This window comes from Ambystoma mexicanum, chromosome 9, assembly GCF_040938575.1.
Source record: "Ambystoma mexicanum isolate Mex_15411 chromosome 9, UKY_AmexF1_1, whole genome shotgun sequence".
NCBI classification, from domain to species: Eukaryota; Metazoa; Chordata; class Amphibia; order Caudata; family Ambystomatidae; genus Ambystoma; species Ambystoma mexicanum.
Window position 1 is genome coordinate 450,231,576 of NC_090931.1, and position 20,358 is coordinate 450,251,933.

A 20,358-nucleotide genomic window follows, 5' to 3' on the forward strand; every position below is an offset into this window, starting at 1 on the left:
CTCGGGGAGATGATGAAGAAAGAAAACACTCCTGCTCCACTGGAATTGTCGGCCGCTATCTCCAAGACATCAGAAGCAAAAGGGAAACCTAAGGCTTCTATCCCGAAACCAGCAGCCAGCATTCCAGTGCAGCCAACACGGACTTCCCCCCGGTTGTCCAAAGTTACACCCATAACTCCACCTCCAGCCGAGGCTGAGAGGGAGGTACGACCCTGTGTGGTAGAATTAGACTCTGAGGAAGAGCTAATGGAGGGCCAGTAACCCATTGGAGATCTGGATCCTGTTGACCATCCTGAGCTGCAGTCGTTACTGGCAGAAGGTGGACCCAGCAGGGCAGACTTCAGTAAGGAACAGAGAGAATGTCCAACTCTGGAAGGTCTTCGCCACCAGGCAGAAGCTCAGGCTGAAGGGCAAGAGCCTGGGAAATACAGGTTGCACTGGGAAGATGGCCTCTTCTACAGTGAACCGACCGAGTCTGCACCTGGAGACTACAAACGACTTGTAGTACCCCAAGAGAACAGACCACAGTTCTTGCAGTTAGCCCACGAGATTCATTTGGCTGGTCACTTGAGTTTCAAGAAGCCTAAGGAAAGGCTATCTCTCTACTTCTATTGGCCGAAGATGGGGGCCGAAGTAGAAAAACACTGCAGGAGCTGCCACACCTGCCAGATCTCTGGTAAGGTTGGCTCCAAGAATGTGGCACCTTTAGTGCCTCTCCCAGTTGTGGGAGTCCCATTTGAGAGAGTAGGGATTGACACTGTTGGTCCCCTTGATCCTCCAACCTCCTCAGGCAACAGGTTTATCCTTGTTGTAGTAGACCATGCTACTAGGTATCCTGAGGCAATTCCTATGAGGACTGTTACAGCTCCGGCTGTGGCTTAGGCCCTCCTTGGTATTTTTACTAGGGTCGGGTTTCCTAAGGAAGTAATCTCTGACAGGGGGTCAAACTTTATGTCCCAATACATGAAAGCCATGTGGAAAAACTGTGGAGTTACTTACAGGTTCTCAACAGCTTACCACCCACAAACCAATGGGTTGGTAGAACGGTTCAACCGAACCATGAAGAGCATGATAGGTTCTTTAGAGGAACCCTTTAAGCGTAAGTGGGACCTTCTACTGCCATGCCTTCTCTTTGCTTATAGAGAAGTCCCTCAGGAGGGAGTAGGATACTCTCCCTTCGAACTACTCTATGGTCATCCCGTCAGAGGTCCATTGGCCCTGATTAAGGAGGGGTTGGAGAGTGCTCCTTCCCCCAAGCTAGTCAGAGTGACTGACTACGTGATAGGTCTCCGGAGGAGAATGTCACACATGATGATGGAAGCAAGCGATAACTTGAAAGCTGGACAAGCATTGGTCAAGCATTGGCACGATCAAAAGGCTAACATGGTTGAGTTCGCTCAAGACAAGCTCGTTCTCGTTATGATCCCAACAAGGCAGAGGGCCTTGCAAGATAAGTGGATGGGACCCTTCCGAGTAGTGGGTAAACTCGGAGAGGTTAACTATCTGGTGGACTTGGGCAATCCCAAGGAGGCTCCGACAGTCTTTCACACCAACCGACTTAAAGCGTATGTCTTGCGACCTGATGTAGGAGCGTTGCTTCTAGCGTCATCCGAGGAAGAAGAAGAGAGTGAAGCTCTTCCGGATCTCCTCAGAGGCTTACCTTTAGATGAAAAAATTGAAGGAGTAAATCTCTCCTCCAATCTGACACCCGAGCAACAAGAAGAGTGCAAATCTATGTTGAATCAGTTTCCCTCTCTGTTCTCGCTTTCACCAGGCTTGACCCCTTGGGGCCAGCACGACATACTCACTGGTGACTGTCTGCCAGTCAAAAGCAGAGGACACCGCATGTCAGAAAACGTACGAACCCACATCAAAGGTGAGGTCAGCAAGATGCTTGATCTCGGGGTAATAGAGCCCTCTACTAGTACATGGTCTAGCCCAGTTGTGTTAGTACCAAAGGCCGGATCTAAAGAACTTAGATTCCGCGTGGATTATAGAGCTCTTAATGCAGTCACCAAGACTGATGCCCACCCTTTGCCAAGAACAGATGAGTTGGTGGATAAACTTGGCGCCGCCAAGTTCCTCAGCACATTTGACTTGACGTCAGGCTATTGGCAAATAGCCCTGACAGACCATGCCAAGGAGAAAACTGCATTTTCTACCCCCGTTGGCTTATACCAGTTTACTGTAATGCCTTTCGGATTGAAGAATGCACCTGCTACGTTTCAACGGATGGTAAACCAGATTCTGAATGGGATGGAGGACTTCTGCATGGCATACTTGGATGACATCGCAGTGTTCAGCAATTCCTGGGAAGAACATATAACCCACCTGAGAGATGTTTTGCAGGCTCTTGGACGAGCCAATCTGACCATAAAGGCGAGCAAATGCCAAATTGGACAGAGTAAGATACTATCTTGGGCATGAGGTAGGCGGTGGAGAAATAAGGCCTTTGCTCAGTAAAATTGAAGCTGTGCAAAATTGGACAACACCGACTACTCAAACCCAGATGAGAACCTTCCTAGGCCTCACTGGGTATTACAGGAATTTCATAGAGAACTATGGGACCATAGCTTCTCCACTGAATGTCATCTCCTCGCCCAAATTTCCTAAAAAGGTTAAATGGAACGAGGAGTGCAATCAGGCTTTTGAAAACCTGAAAAAGGCTCTTTGCCAAGCCCCAGTACTCAGAGCTCCTGATTACCGCCAACACTTCATTGTGCAGACAGATGCTTCAAATGTAGGAATAGGTGCCATACTCAGTCAACTGGATGGGAAAGGTAGGGAGCACCCCGTTTGCTTCATCAGCCGCAAGCTGAAGGATCCTGAAACAAGGTGGGCAACAATCGAAAGAGAGTGCTTTGCTATCGTGTGGGCGCTGAAGAAGTTTAGGCTGTACTTGTATGGTTCTACTTTTGTCATTCAGACTGACCACCAACCCTTGAGATGTTTAATGCAAATGAAAGGGGAAAACCCAAAACTATTGAGATGGTCGATCTGCCTGCAAGGGTTTGATCTCACCATTGAGCACAGGTCAGGGTGTCACCACCAAAATGTTGATGGTCTCTCTAGGATGTATGTCATCGACTAGAGGTATGAGATTCATCCAGGAGTGGATTAAATCCTCCTGTCCCTTAGTCTGGGGGGGCGAGTGTTAGGGAGAATTCTCTGTTTAGGCTGAATTTCCTAACCTAGTGAGTCCCCCAGCAGCTTTGCTGGATTTATGGAGTTTGTTTTTTTCCATCCTGCCAAGAGTGAGACTCTTTTCTCCCACTCTTGGACATGTATGTGTGTAATTCGTTTGAATGTCAATGTGTTCTATGGGCTATGGGGTCTTTTACTCCATAGGGTCTCATATGTTTTTCTATGTGTGTTACACCGCACCCTACGTGCCGTAACACGGGGCCGTCCTAGCGGATCCCCCACCATAGACTCCATACCCGGGGACTGACTACTGTCTCCCCGGGCATGTAAAGTCACCATTGGCTTTACTAGACCTAAATTTACTAACAGGGCTAGTACCAACCATCTTATTGTGGGCGTACTAGTAGGGGTAATTCGATTACTCCTGGACCTGTTACTCGAGGGGGCACTGTCCCGTCCCCCCTCGTCGAGTTTTGGCTGGTGGCAGTGGAAACTACTTGTTATGTTCGACCCCGGACATAACCCCATGGGATTCGTCCCATTGTTGGAGATTGATACTTTTTCTCGTTAATCTCTAACGTACCACCGGTCTACTTATCTTAAATAAGTTTATCGGATGGTATTTTCTGCCAGAACTCGGTTTGTAAAATGGCGTCTGTGTTCGTCTCTGTGACTCCTAAACCAAAGGTCGAGCCCTTTGTTCCACTTTTGGCGGGCTCTGTACAGAGACCCTCCAAAGTGGTGCCATTCTGTCTGGGTTACCACAGGGGTGTGGGAGGGGGTTTAGGCACCCTGGACCGAGTTGCCTTGCCAACTCCGGTCGCACACTGGAGTGATTGGCCCAGGTGGTGAGCCTTTCCGCTCACCACTTAGCATGTGTTGATTGACAGCTAGGCTGAATGAATGGGGGTTTTCTGCATAAAAGCATGGCTTTTGGGACTGGATCTTCAGAAGTCGCCACAGGACCTAAGAATCCGACAAGGGTAACGCTGAGCCGACCTGCACGATGACACCTCCGGTGGAGCCCTGCGGAACCGACTCACCACTTCCCGACGACAGAGGAGATCTCCCTGCCGGAGAGTATCTTCCCCTGACTGGTGGGAACAACCAGTCCCCTTTGCTTTTTATTCGCCTCAGAATGCAGTGGTCGAATTGCCTGTGCAGCGCACCTCGGCAACCGGATAGCCACTATCCCTGAACCGCGACAAAAAGATGGTGCCTTGTGACGGAGCACTCCGCGGCTGGTCTCTTCCCTGGTGGTGCATCGGACTTCACTTTCTTCGACGACGAGAACCTCTCTACTCTTGGCAAGGACCCGACGTGCATCCACCACCAGGAACAACTGCCCCCGCCGGAGCTGCCCTCCACAACAAGGTACCGTGTCCGCCTGGCTTCCCTTTCTATCGGTTCGAGTGAGGTGTCTTAATCCTCTCCGTTCCGTTGGGTCGCCTCCAAGCTTTTCTCATCTTTATTCTGAACTGGTTCAATCTGCCGATAACAATTTGCTATAAAGACTTGAATGCATCGCCACTAGAGACTTTTTGGGACATCGCGCCTTGCTTCTCTCCGAGTGGGCCTGGCCTCTGAACTTTATGATCTATTGCGATTCTTGCCTTCCCGCCTTGCATTTTATCCACGTAGGATTGAACTGTGTTGATTTCATAACCTGCCTATCTTTTTCTCTCCCGTCCTAACTAATATTCGAGTGTCATCTAGGTTGAGGTTTTCACCTCTGTCTGAAAATAAGTGGTACCAGTAGAACCTAGAGTTGTCGATATTTTGCTAGGGGGATTGATCGTTTTCCACTTCGTAGAGTAATTGTGTTTGATTTGTTTGCCGTGATTTGCCTTAGTGTTTTCCATAGATGTTTTGCTATAAATAAATACCTTAATATCTTTACACTAAGCCTCGTTGCGTGTTTGCTTGTCTTGCTGTGAAGAATTGCCCTATTTTGTATACTCCACATACTGCTCAACTCTTCTTGAGGGAAGTCTGACTGCTCAGCCACAGCTACCAAGTGAATCTGTGTGGTACAGACTGCTACCAAGTGGGTTCACCGCCAAACACCTGTAGTCCTAAATCTTTTGCAGTGGTCCCAGAGGGAACTGCACAGGTTTCCGCCTAACACATATGAGGACAGATCCAGCCATCTCGAATTGCTTCGACCAAATCAACTAGCACACTATATTAGACCATCTCCCCTGTAACTGCCTTTTTGTGTCACTTCCCTTTGCCAGAACAGCCTATTTTTAATGCATTCTCGTGTAATGCCATATGCAGGAATAGCCTAATTACTTTCTGTGTCGCTGCACGCCTATTGCCAGAACAGCCTATTTTGAACAACATTCTCGTGTAACGCCATATGCAGGAATAGCCTAATCGCTTTTTGTGTTGCTGCCTTCCCATTGCCAGAACAGCCTATTCTGAAATGCAGAGTTGCCATCGTTAGCCTATACGACTGCCAGCCTTGTAGCCACTATAGCACTGCCTAATGAATGCACTGAATGCAATATTATTGAATCTGTTTAACTAGATCTGCATTAAACATTATACTGTATCTGTATTGCACAAATGCATTCCCCAGGAACCCGCTCAACAGCACCAACACCTCACCCCACCTCAATCTTTCTCACTACTCTGACCATCTGGGCAACGTGCAGCATGCCCCCTGCACACTCAGACCTCACACCACCATCAGACCTCTGTCACATCGCAACCACCTCTGCATTCCACACTACCCACAGCCTCCACCCTACCAAAATGAATGAACAGCCCCCTCTCCACCATAGCCTCTGTAGACTCAGAACGCACATCAAGCCTCTCTTCACTCACCGGAGCATCCCACCCACCACCTACCTTAGGAACCACAAACATAGTTCTTGCACTTACACACCATCTTCTAACACATACCACTCTGACCGCTCACACCATCCCACCCCCAACACTCTGCACCTAACCCACCCCACCCACTCCCACGCATGCATGCACCCCGTACCCCTCACACCCCTAACACTAGCACCCACACACAACCCCCACCGACACCAGCTAACATAGATTTAAAATGCACACTCATCAACGCCCGATCTATCCCTGCCCATGCTATTGAGATGAAAACCTGCCTCCATAAAGCTTTCAGCCCATCCATCAACCTTGCTCTCCCTCAAGGATACACCATCCTGAGACAGGACCGCAAAACCTCTAAAGGCGGACGCGTTGCCCTCATCTTCAAAAACACCCTCTCCATTAGAATGTGCAACCAAAAGTGGGAAAACAACGCTGATCTTCTTGCTGCCAAATTAGCTCTCTCCCCTAACTGTACCATGAACATCTTAGTCACCTATAGACCACCAGGATCACCCCTAGACTACCAAAAGCAACTCCTCCAAATCATAGGCAACAACCTTAAAAGCTCTACTAAAACCATCTTACTCGGTGACCTCAACCTTGGCTTACTTGACCCTAAGGACAAAGCAGCCGCCTACCTAGCCAAAGAACTCTCACATATTGGGTTTGAACACAAAATCACAACACCTACTCACTGCAAAGGCCGGTCCATTCACTGGATTGCTGACCACAACAGCTCATCTGCCATCACCAACATCTCAGCCCACCCGTGAACAGACCACCTCTATGTCCAATTCTCTAGTCCTACCACTCCCACTCACAAGACCCTCACTCATGCCCCTCCCACTAAAGTCAGAAGCTCTAAAAAAAACTCACTGCAACCAACCTCGCTCCTCTTCTCAATAGCCCTGAACTCAAACCTCCATTTAACCATGACCCCACCTCTCTTGCCAATACCTATGCCGATGCTCTCACTCAAGCCATTGAGTCAATAGCCCCTCTAGAAGAAAAAAAAACCTATGCACTCAAACTCCTGGTTCACAGAAGAGCTATCAGCCCTCCGCACCAAGAACTGTAAAGCTCTAACTAAGTGGCAATCAGCACCTAACCAATCATCTCTCAACGATTTCAAAGAGATCCCATCGACTTACAAAAAAGCTATATTTCTAGCTAAATCCGAATCCTATAACCAAAGAATCTCTAAAGGCAACTCCAAAGCAAGATAAATATTCTCTATCTTCAAAGAACTCACCACACCCGTTTCCAGCCCTGATGAAATTATCAAGGACGAAGCATGGTGCACAGGCATCCAGACTGCCCTCATCAACAAAGTTAAAATGCTCCAAGATAAAATAGCATCCCAGTGCAAGGCTCTGCATAACCAAGACAGTCCTCCCACACCCTTCTCTCACAATCCTTTCCCGCAAACGCACCTTTTCACCTTCAGAGATGTCACAAAACTGGAAGTCTCTGACCTTCTCAAAAACATCAAACCATCCACTTGCAAAGGGGACATCGCCCACCGACCATCATCAAAGAATGCGCAGACTCACTCATCCCCATCATCACAGCATTCATAAATGCCTCATTCTCATCTGGAAGAGTACCACAATGCCTAAAAGAAGCCTGTGTTCGCCCGCTCCTAAAAAAAAACTCCCATGACCCCGCCTTCCCCAATAACTATCGCACCATCACCACCGTCCCCTTCCTCCTCAAAATCTTAGACAAAGCCGCCCATAACCAAATCCAAAACTACCTGGAAACTAATGCCATCTTGGGCAGAAGACAATCAGGTTTCCGGAAGGGCCATGGGACTGAAACCGCCCTCTTAGACTTAAAGAATCAAATTACCAAAATAATGGACACAGGCAAACCTGGCGTCCTGCTCCTGCTCGATATCTCCGCCGCGTTTGATCTTGTGGACCATTAAATCCTCACCTCTCCAACGCAGCACACTTCTCTCACAAGGCAACCACTTGGATAACTTCAGTCTTAGAAGGAACGGCCATGAAAGTGTACTCAGACCAGGCCAACGCACCCCCTACCGCCATTAATTGGGGAGTCCTGCAAGGGTCATGCACTGCACCTACCCTCTATAACCTGTTCACCAAACCTCTCTTTGACTTGTTGGACACACTTGGCATAGCTTACACAAACTATGCCGACGACACCCAAGTCCTCCTCCCCTTTACCAGAGACAATGACCAAGACACAGAAGATCTCCTTAAGACATATGCCACCATCCAAACATGGATGGCTATTAATGGTCTTTGTTTAAACGGTGATAAAACCGAGATCATCATCCTAGCCCCCAAGGAAATTCTATCCAAACTCAGCCCTGAATACTCACATATCACCATTGACAACACTAGCATACCCATCTCCACATGTGTGAAAAACCTAGGAGTCTAGTTAGACTCCACACTATCTATGACAAGACAAGTCAGCGCCTTCTCCTCCGCCTCCCTGCTGACCACCAAACTCATTTATGCCATAAAACCTTACCTAACCTCTCCAAACTGCCTCTCCATCAGCAGAGCCGTAATAGGAGCCACAATCGACTGCTGCAATGCCCTTCTAGCTGGCACCTCATCTAAAACTTAAACAGGCTCCTAACAGTGCAAAATAACGCACTCCGCGCTGCACTGCACATCCCTAAATTTGACCATGTATCACAGGCCAGAAGAAACGCTCACTGGCTCCCAGTCAAGGAAAGAATCATTTTCAAAATACTCACCCTCACATATAAATGCATCAATCTCAGAAACCATAACCAAGAATTCCTCCCTCCATCCTAAAAGAAGCCACCATGCTAACTAACGCCGAATACCCACTATAAGAAGAGCCAAAGCTGGCGGCATTGGCTTCCCCCACATAGCACCTAAGCTCTGGAACGCCCTTCCCAACCCACTCAGAGCAGAACCTTCTCTGTGCTCCTTTTGTAAATCCCTTAGAACCACACTATTCACATAACCCCTTAGCCTTGCGCGCACCCTTGCACCTCCCCCTCCCACCCCTAGCTGTACTGTAACGCAATAAGTCTGTAATGCAATTATATGTAACCCAAAGTATGTTCCTGAAATGCAAATCTCCATGTAACCACTTTGCCTTTCTCTGTAACCAGCTATGATGTCCTAATCTCTAACAGTGCCACGATGCCCCCGGGCTGATGTGCGCTTTAAAAATATGAATGAATAAATAAATATGTACGTCTATGTTCGTCCTGAATTCCCAGAAGGAATCATTGTAGGCTCTGCCCACCCCAGCGCTTACTCGACACCTAGCTCTACCCCTCACTCCTGCCCACACCACAGAGAACCCACCCCCCCCCCCACCTCCACAGGGGAGAGAGTTCCCCCAGTAAATGTTGTCCATTTCCAGCGCTGACTACCATAGAGTCTGTGATGCTTTATTGATGCTGTACCATAGAGTAGGAGAATAGAGAGCACTGTAATGATAATTAGCAGGGCCGGCCTTAGCGGCAGCAGCACCCTAGACGAATTGGCCTCCCCGCGTGCCCCTGGTCAAAGGGAGGAGTAGCGTGGCAAGAGCGCCACATGTTTTTTCAAACTCTCCGGCGCCTGGCAGGGAGTTAATCACTGGAGTAGGACGCTCATGCTCGAGCATGAGCGTCCTATTCCAATGAAAACCGCCTCACTCCTGCGTCAGAGCAGGGAGGTAATCATCTGAATAGGGTGCTGATCAGGGGAGCCCTTGAAAGACTCCCCCGAGCTGGCGTGACAGGAGGCTAATGGCACCCCGGCCCTCCCTGCCCTAAGGCCGGCCCTGATGATGAGTTGTTATTTATATAGCGTTTACACATTGTACATATTTACATACACCGTCATCCCAACCAAAGTTGGTACTCATTTATCGACCATGAAAGGATTAAAGGCTAAATTGCCCTTTCTGGCATTCAAACCTGCGACCTGCATATCACACAGATGTCGCAGCAGTGATCGCTCAACCCAGTGAGCTATCTTACCAGCACTGTACTCTTGCCTGTTCACAGCTATGCTGGCTGAAGCCTTTGGCAAAGCTGATTAAGAGAAACTCTGTGAGCTGTTGACCCTCCATGGCGCCTGCTCTCCCTAATATGCTCGCTGCGGCCTCTTGAGAGGTACTGGCCTTTCAGGAAATGTCCTCTGTTCCTGCTAGGCCAGTCTACCTCCACATCCATATTGTGCTGCTGGTGGCGTGTGAACATTGCCATGAGCCCACGCGGACGATCTGAGCTATGAAAGGCGCAACGGCGGCTGGTGTTCAACAGTCGTTCAGCCACACACTGCGAAGCGCCCTGAAAGCCTTGTTAGTCATCCAGCAAACACAGAGGCCCTGCCGGCGCCGAATGCCTCTGCCTGCGGAGATAGGCAGGACAATTATCCTCCATCCAGAGAGGGACAAAGGATGAGAGGCGCCACAAAAGCTCTGCAGCGGGCACAATGCGCCCGCGCGCCCCCAATGCTGCTGGCGACGCAGATATCAGGCTGCAGGCTCCTGGGGGGGGGGGGGGGAGGTGGGAGAGGGGGGGCGGCACAGGGAATTCGGCGGGCATTCTTGCTGCACGAAGATCACCTTCATTTAACTCACCGAGTGGGTCCTACACGGCCAGGAAGCTGGGGTAAATGGGATCAGCATTGAATGCCCTGGATCAGGTTCACTAAAAGATATTGGGGCCAGGTAGAAGATTTTGGGTGATGGCTACAGTGCGGTGGGGGTCGGAGTCTGGTTGAGGCTGGGCTCATCGCGGAGTTACCTGCACAGTTCATCCTTTTCTGCCCTTCTCCACCTGGGCCGCACTTACCTTGACCTGTTAAAATAGAGCAGCATAAGCAGCTTGGGTTCAACCGGTTTGTAGAGTCTGCTTCCACCTTACATTTGTTGTACGTGTTTTGTGCATTAAGCAGTGGCACAGGAAAATGAGCCAGGGCTCATCTAGGAGGTGTGTTCTAATAATGGGGGTGGGGGCCACGTGGCTGGTTGTTAGACCACGCCCCCTTGAGGAGCCCTGGTTCAATGGGCTACAGGCAGCCCTTTGTAGAGACCAGCACCCTCTCAACTATAGGGGAGAGGGTGCTGATCTCTGAATTTATAACCGAAAGAGATGCCTGGAGGGTGAAAGCCATAACTGCCTACATTCAGTGGTGGAAATGGAAAAAATGTGGTGGGGGAGCTGGGGTGGGGAGGAGTTGCAGAAAGAGAGGGGGCGAGGAGCATGGCCTAGAGGTGGCGTGGCAAGTAGCGGACATCCAGCAATGCTGGAATACTTTAAAAAAAAAAGACGCCTGTGACGGCAGCATTGCCTTTTACCGCCGGCTTTAGCACTGGTGTGTAATGCACAATTCTCGCTACATGTACAACTGAAAGGAATCAGTTGTACATGTACAAACATTGTGCATTACACACCAGTGCTAAAGCTGCGGTAAAAGGCAATGCTGCCATCGCGGGCACTTTTTTTTTTTTCTTTTTTTTCTTTTTTAAGTATTACAGCGTGTTCATGGGCATGGGCGGCTGACTCTGGCGGGATCCCGAGATCCGGCTCCATATCTGGTGCCAGATCTCGGATCCGCCGAGAACCGGCCCAATGACCAGCACTGCCTACATTTGAAAATCAAAATTCCTGAGATGTATTCCCCGCCCACAGCCACACAAGACTCCGCCCATTTGCACACGGCTCTGCCCACATGCCCCGCCCACCTGTCAAAAAGGTAAACTCGGTTGTTGTAGCCTTCAGTTTGCTTACTCTAGCATTGAAAATAATTAATTCAATGCTATAGTAAGCAAAATGAAGGCGGCGTCGCCGCCAAAATAATAGTGCTTTCAATCCATGTCATTGGATTGAAAGCACTATTATTGCTGCGGCGCCGCCTTCATTTTGCTTACTATAGCACTGAAAATAATTAATTCAATGCTATAGTAAGCAAAATGAAGGCGGCGTCGCCGCCAAAATAATAGTGCTTTCAATCCATGTCATTGGATTGAAAGCACTATTATTGCTGCGGCGCCGCCTTCATTTTGCTTACTATAGCACTGAAAATCATTAATTCAATGCTATAGTAAGCAAAATGAAGGAGGCGCAGCCTCCGAAATAATGCTGCTTTCAAATTATGTCATATAACTTCTTTCCATTCTCAAACAGAGTTTCATACTTCTGTAGGTCAACTGTGTTTCTGTGGGGGCCTCTTCAGCCAAAAAAGAAGGATAGGCGGAGAGAGAGCAGAAAGAAAAAAAGTACAAAACAATAATTTTAATGAAATTTGCCCTCAACCGTGTTGCTAAAGTTTTTTAACATCTTGACATAACTACTTGTATATTTATTGTCTGAAAGTATCATACCGCAATTTGTCTAAAACCATGCTGCTCCCTTGTTATGGGCATGGCTGGATCTGGATAATGATATCCTAATTTGAGCAAAGGGAACTCAATTTTCTCCTTCCATTCCTGGAAAGGTGATGTCGCTGACATACATGCTGGACCCCGCCCCCACCACCCTGCAGTGGGCAATGCACATAAAAATGAGGTGCACAAAGTCTCCAAGATCATCTGTAACCTCCCTCCTGTTTCAACTCCCACACTTCAAAGGAGAAATCAATGTGTGATCTAAGTACCACTTCTTACCCAAGAGAGGGGAATGTCTGGGGGGAGCCTGAGCACACTGAGGTCCCAGGCGTTCTCAATCGGATGTGCTTCATGTGATGGATCTGTGATGGCTGTCAACTGCTTGCCGGGCTTTCCCTCCTAGACAGAAAGTTTCCCTCTGTTGATGTAAAAAAGCAGACGCCGTATTACATTCCATCTCTATGTGTCCCTCGTATTACTGTTGCCCTATAGTGTTTTCCACAGTCTATATTGGCAATAATATCTCCCTCTGGGGACCCCTGTCCCAATCAGCACGAGCTGATTATGATGATCGTCATTGTTTACCTTATGGTTGTAGCCTATTTCTTTAAAGTTGGTGCCACCCTGCCACAATTGTTGATTCAGTGCGATTGCTCCCTCCACAAGGTATTTGTGCCGTTCGCTGTGTTTCTCCACACAAATCTGGCCTGTGCATTTATGGGTCCTTATTGCGTGTGTCCAAAGACTTACTGCGAATGGAACCAGCAGGGAAGAGGAAGAGAGAGAGGGAAATAAAAGAGAGGGGAGCCGGGGGAGGAGGGAGAGAGAGAAAGAGGAGAAGAGAAGAAAGGGTCAGAGAGATTAGTGATGAGTGGGTGAGAGGAACTTATCCCCATCCCACTTCCCGTGCTGGCGTGTGAAGCCAATCACGGCCATTGCTCCCTGCAGGTTGGGAAGCAAATCAGCAACACCAGTATCCTGTTCAAAACATCTGACTTGCCAGCACTACACACAACACGATGACTGATTGACCTTTTCAAGATGCGATGCCTACCCAAACCCGTCTACCATTGCGACTTTCTACTCCCCCCATGGATTCACTGACTCCACTTGGACTGGTGGTGGCGGCTTAGCATTCAGAATGCAGGGTCGGAGCAATGTTTAGCACCAACGTGTACCAGTGACTAATCCTAACGGTGGCTGTGCGTACCGAGGCCGAATACGGGAGCACCCTAACCACTGACCTTGCCATTGGCCCCCATAACAGCATGGCAGCTGCACAGGGAACCCACGCAGCCCATAGTTATACCCCAAAGCCCTCAATCCTTGCAATAACCCCCCCCAACAATGGCACAGCAGCCGCCTTTGGAAGGCCAAACTCTGCCGCAAGACATGTTGTCAACTCTGCCTCCACTAAACAAACAACTGAGCATGTTCCTACATCACTGCACGCGGCCACATGCTCCCAACAATTTGTCACCCAAGCCCCCTGCAGTGGACGTTGTCACCAGTGCTGCAATGTGATGGTGGTGTGCAAAGATGTGGGCTGGTAGCACGCTAGGAGCTCTCTAAAGCCCCCCAAAACATCTCCCATTCAGGAGCACAAAATAGGAGGAGTCCCTGCAGTGATGAAGCATGCAACGTGGCAAGCCCAGATGACAACCCTTAAAAACCACCAATTTGCCCACCTACTCTCTGCAGAGTGTGGCATCCCCCGCAAGCCCATTCCAATGTGTCCAGACCTGTCTGCAAGTCTCTCAACCCTCTTTTACGAGGTTGTGTGCTCACTCCCTGTTCAACCACCGTAATATCGAAATTCATCTCTGAGTCCACCAGTCCTCATAAAATATTTTACATATATCTTCCCAATTGAGGTGTTTATAGTCCAGTGTCTTGTTCTTATACTTGAAGTCAATCATAAAACAATAAAGTAAAATAAATAACTAAAACAAAGAATTAAAATAACAAATTAAAATAATTAATTAAAACAATAAAGATGTGGAACTCCAGACTCCAGGACACATCGGAATTCAGGCACCAACAATGCTGCAAGTTGATTGTTCTTCTACTGTTGTCTGCCTCTGAGACGTCCCGATCAGCAACATCCCATCATCTGGTTCATTTGGTGCACTCTTTCATCCTGGCACTCTAGGATGCTTTTTCCATAGGAGTCATCTCTTTTGGCATCCCGGTTACTTTGTCTTCACCTCCACCCAGAAGCAGGTATCACTTGATCTTCATCCAGGGGACACCAGGACTCCATTGTCTCCCGTGTCCTCCGGTCCCGTGACCTCCGACCAAAGATTTGTTAGTATTCTAAATCAAATAGAAAAGAAACAAATTAAGTATATAGCACAATACTAATTTCACTCTTTTACCACAAAAAAATATCCATGTACTTTGTAAAACATTTCGCCCTTTTTCCTTTCGCCTTCCGAAATTAATGTACATGTTAGAGAGAAAACACACATACATAAAGCATCATTGATCATTCAACATATTTCAGCTTTATAAAATAATATTACTAGTTTCAACCCTCTTTTAAGTGGTGAGCATAGCTGCCTTCCAAGCAGTTGACCCGGGTTCGATTCCCGGCCAACGCACCATAAATATGTTGGATATTTTGTGTAGATTTGGGGTCAGGCGGTATTTTATTACCACCAAAAATAATGGTAATTTGGTGATGACTACTCCTTGCATTTAGATTGGGTTTGGCCTTATTTCCTTTCAGTGACCATTCCGTATTACGTTATATGGAATGATTTAGTGGTATACATTGTTGTCGGTGGTTTAGTAGTGAGCATCATTTTTCTGTTTTATTTGTGGCCCCAATATACACAAAACCCTTCTTATTCTTAGACTGTTCTTGTGATCTATAGAGGCCTCAGACCTACATTCAGAAACACCACAGTTTCACATATAGCATTCTCAATAACCTGTAGTATTATCACTAGTTTATATACATTAGTGAACTATGTCTCCATAGGCCTCTTTGCTGGTTCATGGACCCCCAGCAATGTCTATTGTATTAAATTCCACTCAGACACCATTCACTGAGTGGACACACGCACACAGCTATTTATCACTGCTAGTGCTATTATTCCATCTGCATGGGAAACATGACACATGTATTACCTAAATACTTCCCCCTTTCCCGAGATATTATTCTAAATGCACCAAGAAAAGACAAAAGCAAAAATACTCTACACGATTTGTGTACATATAATTTGTATTATAAACAGTTGCATTTCAAAATAACATCTTACCCTCTTTACTGCTGCATTATCTATAATAAACAGAAGAGAAAAAATACAACAACAAGACAAAATTCACACCGCATTATTTGTAACAAGAAGAAGGAAAAAAAATTACAGCGACAGAACACACTTCTCTTTGTCAATTAAACACCGGGGATTCCCTTGGCTACTCTCCCTGCATGACATTTATAGAAGGTCATTCGTACAGCAAACAATAACTTAAATTCAATTGTATAATTACCAATTTTCTGTCCCCCACGCGACCTCCCTTCGCTCGCCTCCGAGGAATGGGCCCAGGGTTGTCTTCGTAATCTTGAAAGCTTGAAGTGCACAGCGAGAACATGCAGTTATCTGCAGTTCTCAAGCCGGTGCTAAGTGAGACTGGGAATGCCTGCTCACAGCCCAGTCTCAGATGGTCCGGGTCAGCAGCTCAGCAAAAAGTAATCTGAACTTTTTTCTGTCAGACTTTTCCAGCAAACCTCTGTCTCGTCCCCCTCTGCTTACGTGGAACCACTGCAGATACCAATCAAATTAAAAAGACCGTATCACCCTTCCTTCCACAATAGCTCACATTTTACAGTAAGAAACTGTAGCTAAACTCATTTCCTGGCATGCAGATTCTGCTTTCTGCAAACATAGGGAACAAAGAGAGAAAAAATAATCCAAGTGCACGTTTGAAAAACGAATTTCAGAACGTGTATTTCTACCTCATTTTCCACATGGAGAACACATTATAATGTTAATGAGTTAGTACTAGTGATTAGTATTTGTTAATTAAGTCAGTCAATTAAATACCTAATATAGTCTCCTGTGAATGAGGCATTTCAAGTAAGAGAAAAAAGAAAAATATATATATTCTGGTGTTCTTTTAAACCTGCAGCCTGTCTTCATTTGCACACCCATATGTTATGCTAGCAACATAGGGCTGGCTATAGGTGTGCCACATTATTGCTGGCAATAATGTTATCACATTCAGTGAAGCGCTATAAATTATACTACACCACCCAAGCCCATTCAATGTGTCCAGACTTGTCTGCAAGTCTCTCGACCCTCGTTTACGAGGTTGTGTGCTCACTCCCGGCCTGCGATGCAAAACCAAGCCAAAAGCCAGCAAAACTTACATCAACCCATTTCCATGTGTACTATGCTGCTCAAGCACCCTCCCCACCCCCCCATCCCCCAACCGTGTTGTTAATTTCTGGCGGTTAGTCAAGAGATATCACAAACATTCCCCAATATTTTACCTCAGTGGGTTTCTAAAGGTAATAGCCCCCCCTAACAACCCCTTTCATGCACACTTACAAACATTTCCATATGTACAACTTATTTCTGTTACCCGCTCAGGATCTCCCCTAGGGGGTCAGGGTGGAGACCGGCAAACCACCTGGCGTTCCATTGTGTTGGGGATGCATTCAAGGTTTATTTAAAACGCACACAAGTAGTCGCTGTGCATGACCACATGGCAAACCCATGGCCCTGCGCTTTTGCTGTTTCAGGGAGCCAAGAGGAAGTGCTTGAGTTGTAAGGAGATCATGTAATTTAGGTTGGTCCTATGCAGTGTCGGCCTGGGCCATAAAATTGTCTTGGGCACCAATGAAAAGTGGCCCACAGTTGCAAAAGGCTATTCATTCCTTTTGTGACATTGTTTGAATAGTACCCAAGAGAGAGTTTTTGATTAAGTGTGATGTAAATTGTGCATTTTAAAGAACATTTATTCTGCAGCACTTGTCAAAACTAGCCACCATGCACGAAAACGACGGTAGTCTACAAGCAGAGGTGTGAGCGTGATTGTAGCTTGGTGCATCGCCCCTTTCTGCGGGCGATCTGGTAGGGTTTACAGATGGACAAGGTGTGCAGGGCTGGTGAAGCGCTCGGCGGGGGAGTCGGCTTCAAATGTAAATATTTCTGTTGTGCTTTCGGAGCCTGTTTGTTTTAGATGGCAGGGACTGGGGTACAAGAGAAGCATGCCCGACGGTGATGTATTTTGGGACACAATTTGAACTAAGGGGGCTTTTAACCTGCATCGCAGTGGTTTAACGCTAATAGGGGTATGTTCAAATGCAAGACTGTTAACAAACAGCAATGGTTGACTTGTTTTTTATATTATAACCGTTAGGGCCAGCGCTCTGAAGGTGAAGGCTACTGGTCTTCAGGTTTGGATTGTCATGTGAGGTTTGGCTGCCGTTGAGCTGGTGAGGAGAGGGGGTGTGAAGGATGCGCTTCAAAGGGAACACAAGGGTGGGTTTGATCATCAACTGGAGTGCCGATTAAGAGACTCATGGTTCGAACAACGGTTCAAGCAATGCAAGTGCTCATCAGTTCGAGCAATGCAAGTTTGGAGAGGCTTCTTTGTTTGGGCCGAGGCAACAACGTGCTTCAGCTGAGGTGGCAAACTGGTTCAAGCAGATGGAACTGCGGTTCAAAAGTTGGTGCATGCAAAAGGCAGATGTAGAGGGTCCTGTTGGTTCAAAACAGTGTCAAACAAGCTCAAATCATGGTGTGCAGTGGTTTGACAGGAATCCTGGCTGTCTTGGCTCTCAGTGAGTCCCTCTTCAGGGTCTCAGAGGCATGAGTATTTTTTTTCTCAGGCTCTCAAACATGAGGAAGACTGGCACACACCTTCAGCACAGTGAGGTCCTGAGAAGCAGTGTGGCTGGCAGAGGTGCAGGTCTTGCTCCAGCAGCACGTCACCCCTAATGTGCACTGTGGTTGTGTTTGGGACAGAGCTTGCCTCTGCCTTGGACTTCCTGTCTTCACACCACAACTTGAGGGCGTTGGAAAGGACTGCTCTCCTAAGAGGGTCCAAATAATCTTCTTGAAGGTTTGAAGTCTAGAGATGATGCACAGATGGAGTGGGAGACCCTTCTTTTAAATACAAACGTCTACAGGTGATTGGACAAAAGGGAGCTGTTTTTAGGGTCCAATCCTGTCATTGGAACAAGTGGACTTTGCCTTCTGACATCATACCTCAATTGCTTTGTGCTGCAGGAAGTGGAGGGGACAGGAAGGAATGATAGAGGCAGAGAGAAACAAAATGGCGGAACCTTCCTCCAGCTGGAAGCATCCCCTCTATTTACACTGCCCCTGCCCACTTCCCTTCTCACTAGAATCAAAGGTCCTTTTGGTAAGCAGCCCCCTGGTGGGAGGATACTCCTTTTGGGAATGAATGTGCCATTCTCTTCCTGTTCCAAGGACAGGTTCCTGTAGAGTGGCTGGTTCTCTGGGGATGGTGTTATCTGCCCTCACAAAGGAACAAAGAGCGGCAAACCCAAAGTGCTGAAGTCCTGCTGGCAACAGCAAGGACAGCCTGCTTGGGAGGAATACACAAAAACCTTCCACAGCTGAACTGGCCTCTCAAGACTGACACATATGTGATATCAGTTTGATGTCACTTGGGTAACTATTAGAGCTTCCTGCCATCATACCTTGAAACACCAGGATAGCATTTTCATAGTTATGTTGTTTTTGGAACAGGGGTGCATATTCTAAATACAGCCCTTGCATGGAAGGGACTTGGCTGTCACTACAGCTGTCAAGAGGACACATGTGGCCGCTCAACCTGCTCTGTGCCACTGGAGAGCAGGCGCTGCAGATCATGGAGTACCATGAGAATCAGTAGATTCAGCAGGGCACAGGTGTACACTATAATTTTGGCATGGAGCTTATAGGAGGGAAATCTGATCAGCAGATTTCCCTACCTGAAATGGAATTACCTGCATCATATTATAAATTAATACAAATAAAAAGAACCAGGGGTTCTACACCCTTGCCGGATGGCAATTCCTCCCAACAACCCCTCCTGAAAAAGGTATTTTCCTGTATTTAAGGACCTGACTGTGGGTGAGTGGCCCTTAAACATGATAATAAGCCCGCTCACATCACCTCTCTGACACTTCCTCGTATCGCTGTAACTCCTTCTGCCAAACACTCCTTCAATTATAATACTGTATTATTTGTACACCCCTTTCTACTATTGGCTAGCACAGTCTCTTCCTGGAGTTGTAAATAACTGAAATTAATACTTTTCAAAGTCAGTGGTATTAATTTGATCGACTGCAGAAAAATAAAGGTCTTCTGACACATAACAGTAATCTGCATGTGAAGTGCCTGCTGGGTGTGTCATGTCTCTAGTCCATCTCCCACTTTTCTCATTAAACATCATTAATTCGGTCACACTCTTGCTTCTCAAAATTTGCAGAAACAGAACTCCCAAGTCATGTTCTGTAAGACCTAGTGCTTTTGCACATGTCTTTTTTTAAATCTGAATTCTAAACCAAAATGCAAAACTACACGTTTCAGAAATCCATAGGTCTGCCCAAAAGCCAGGATTGACTGATTTCACACCTGACATCAGACAACTTGAGGTCTCTGTGAACTGTCCTGTGAATTGTAATACTTAGAAGATGAAAATCCAATCAAGAAGAACCAGTGTGATAAAGTTGCATGCTTGTGCTTTTTCTTCGACACAGCAAAGGCTTTCAACTGGCCTGATGACAAAAGAAGCTAGTGATTCCAGTGCTGTTTTTAGTATTTGCTTTCTGGCATAAGTCATATTTCTCATTCCTTTCTACAAAGAAAAACACAGGGCTGCAGAGGGCACACCAACTCTGCATAGATATGCAGCTTCTGATGGTGCATAGTGTGAAGAACACCTGCAGACTCACAAACATTTGCACACATTTCTTGTGTAGCAAACAAGCAGCCATCACTCACCAGTCCATTTCAGGAAGTTATGAAATGAGGTTTACTCTGTCATTGAATTTAATTTGATGCT

At 47.1% G+C, this 20,358-nt stretch overlaps 1 long non-coding RNA gene across 1 annotated transcript in view; it reads left to right on the plus strand.

Moving 5' to 3' along the window:
- LOC138489656 (uncharacterized) overlaps positions 1–20,358 on the plus strand; it is a 203,404-nt gene that overhangs the window by 52,985 nt on the left and 130,061 nt on the right. The gene's annotated exons all lie outside the window — the stretch shown is intronic.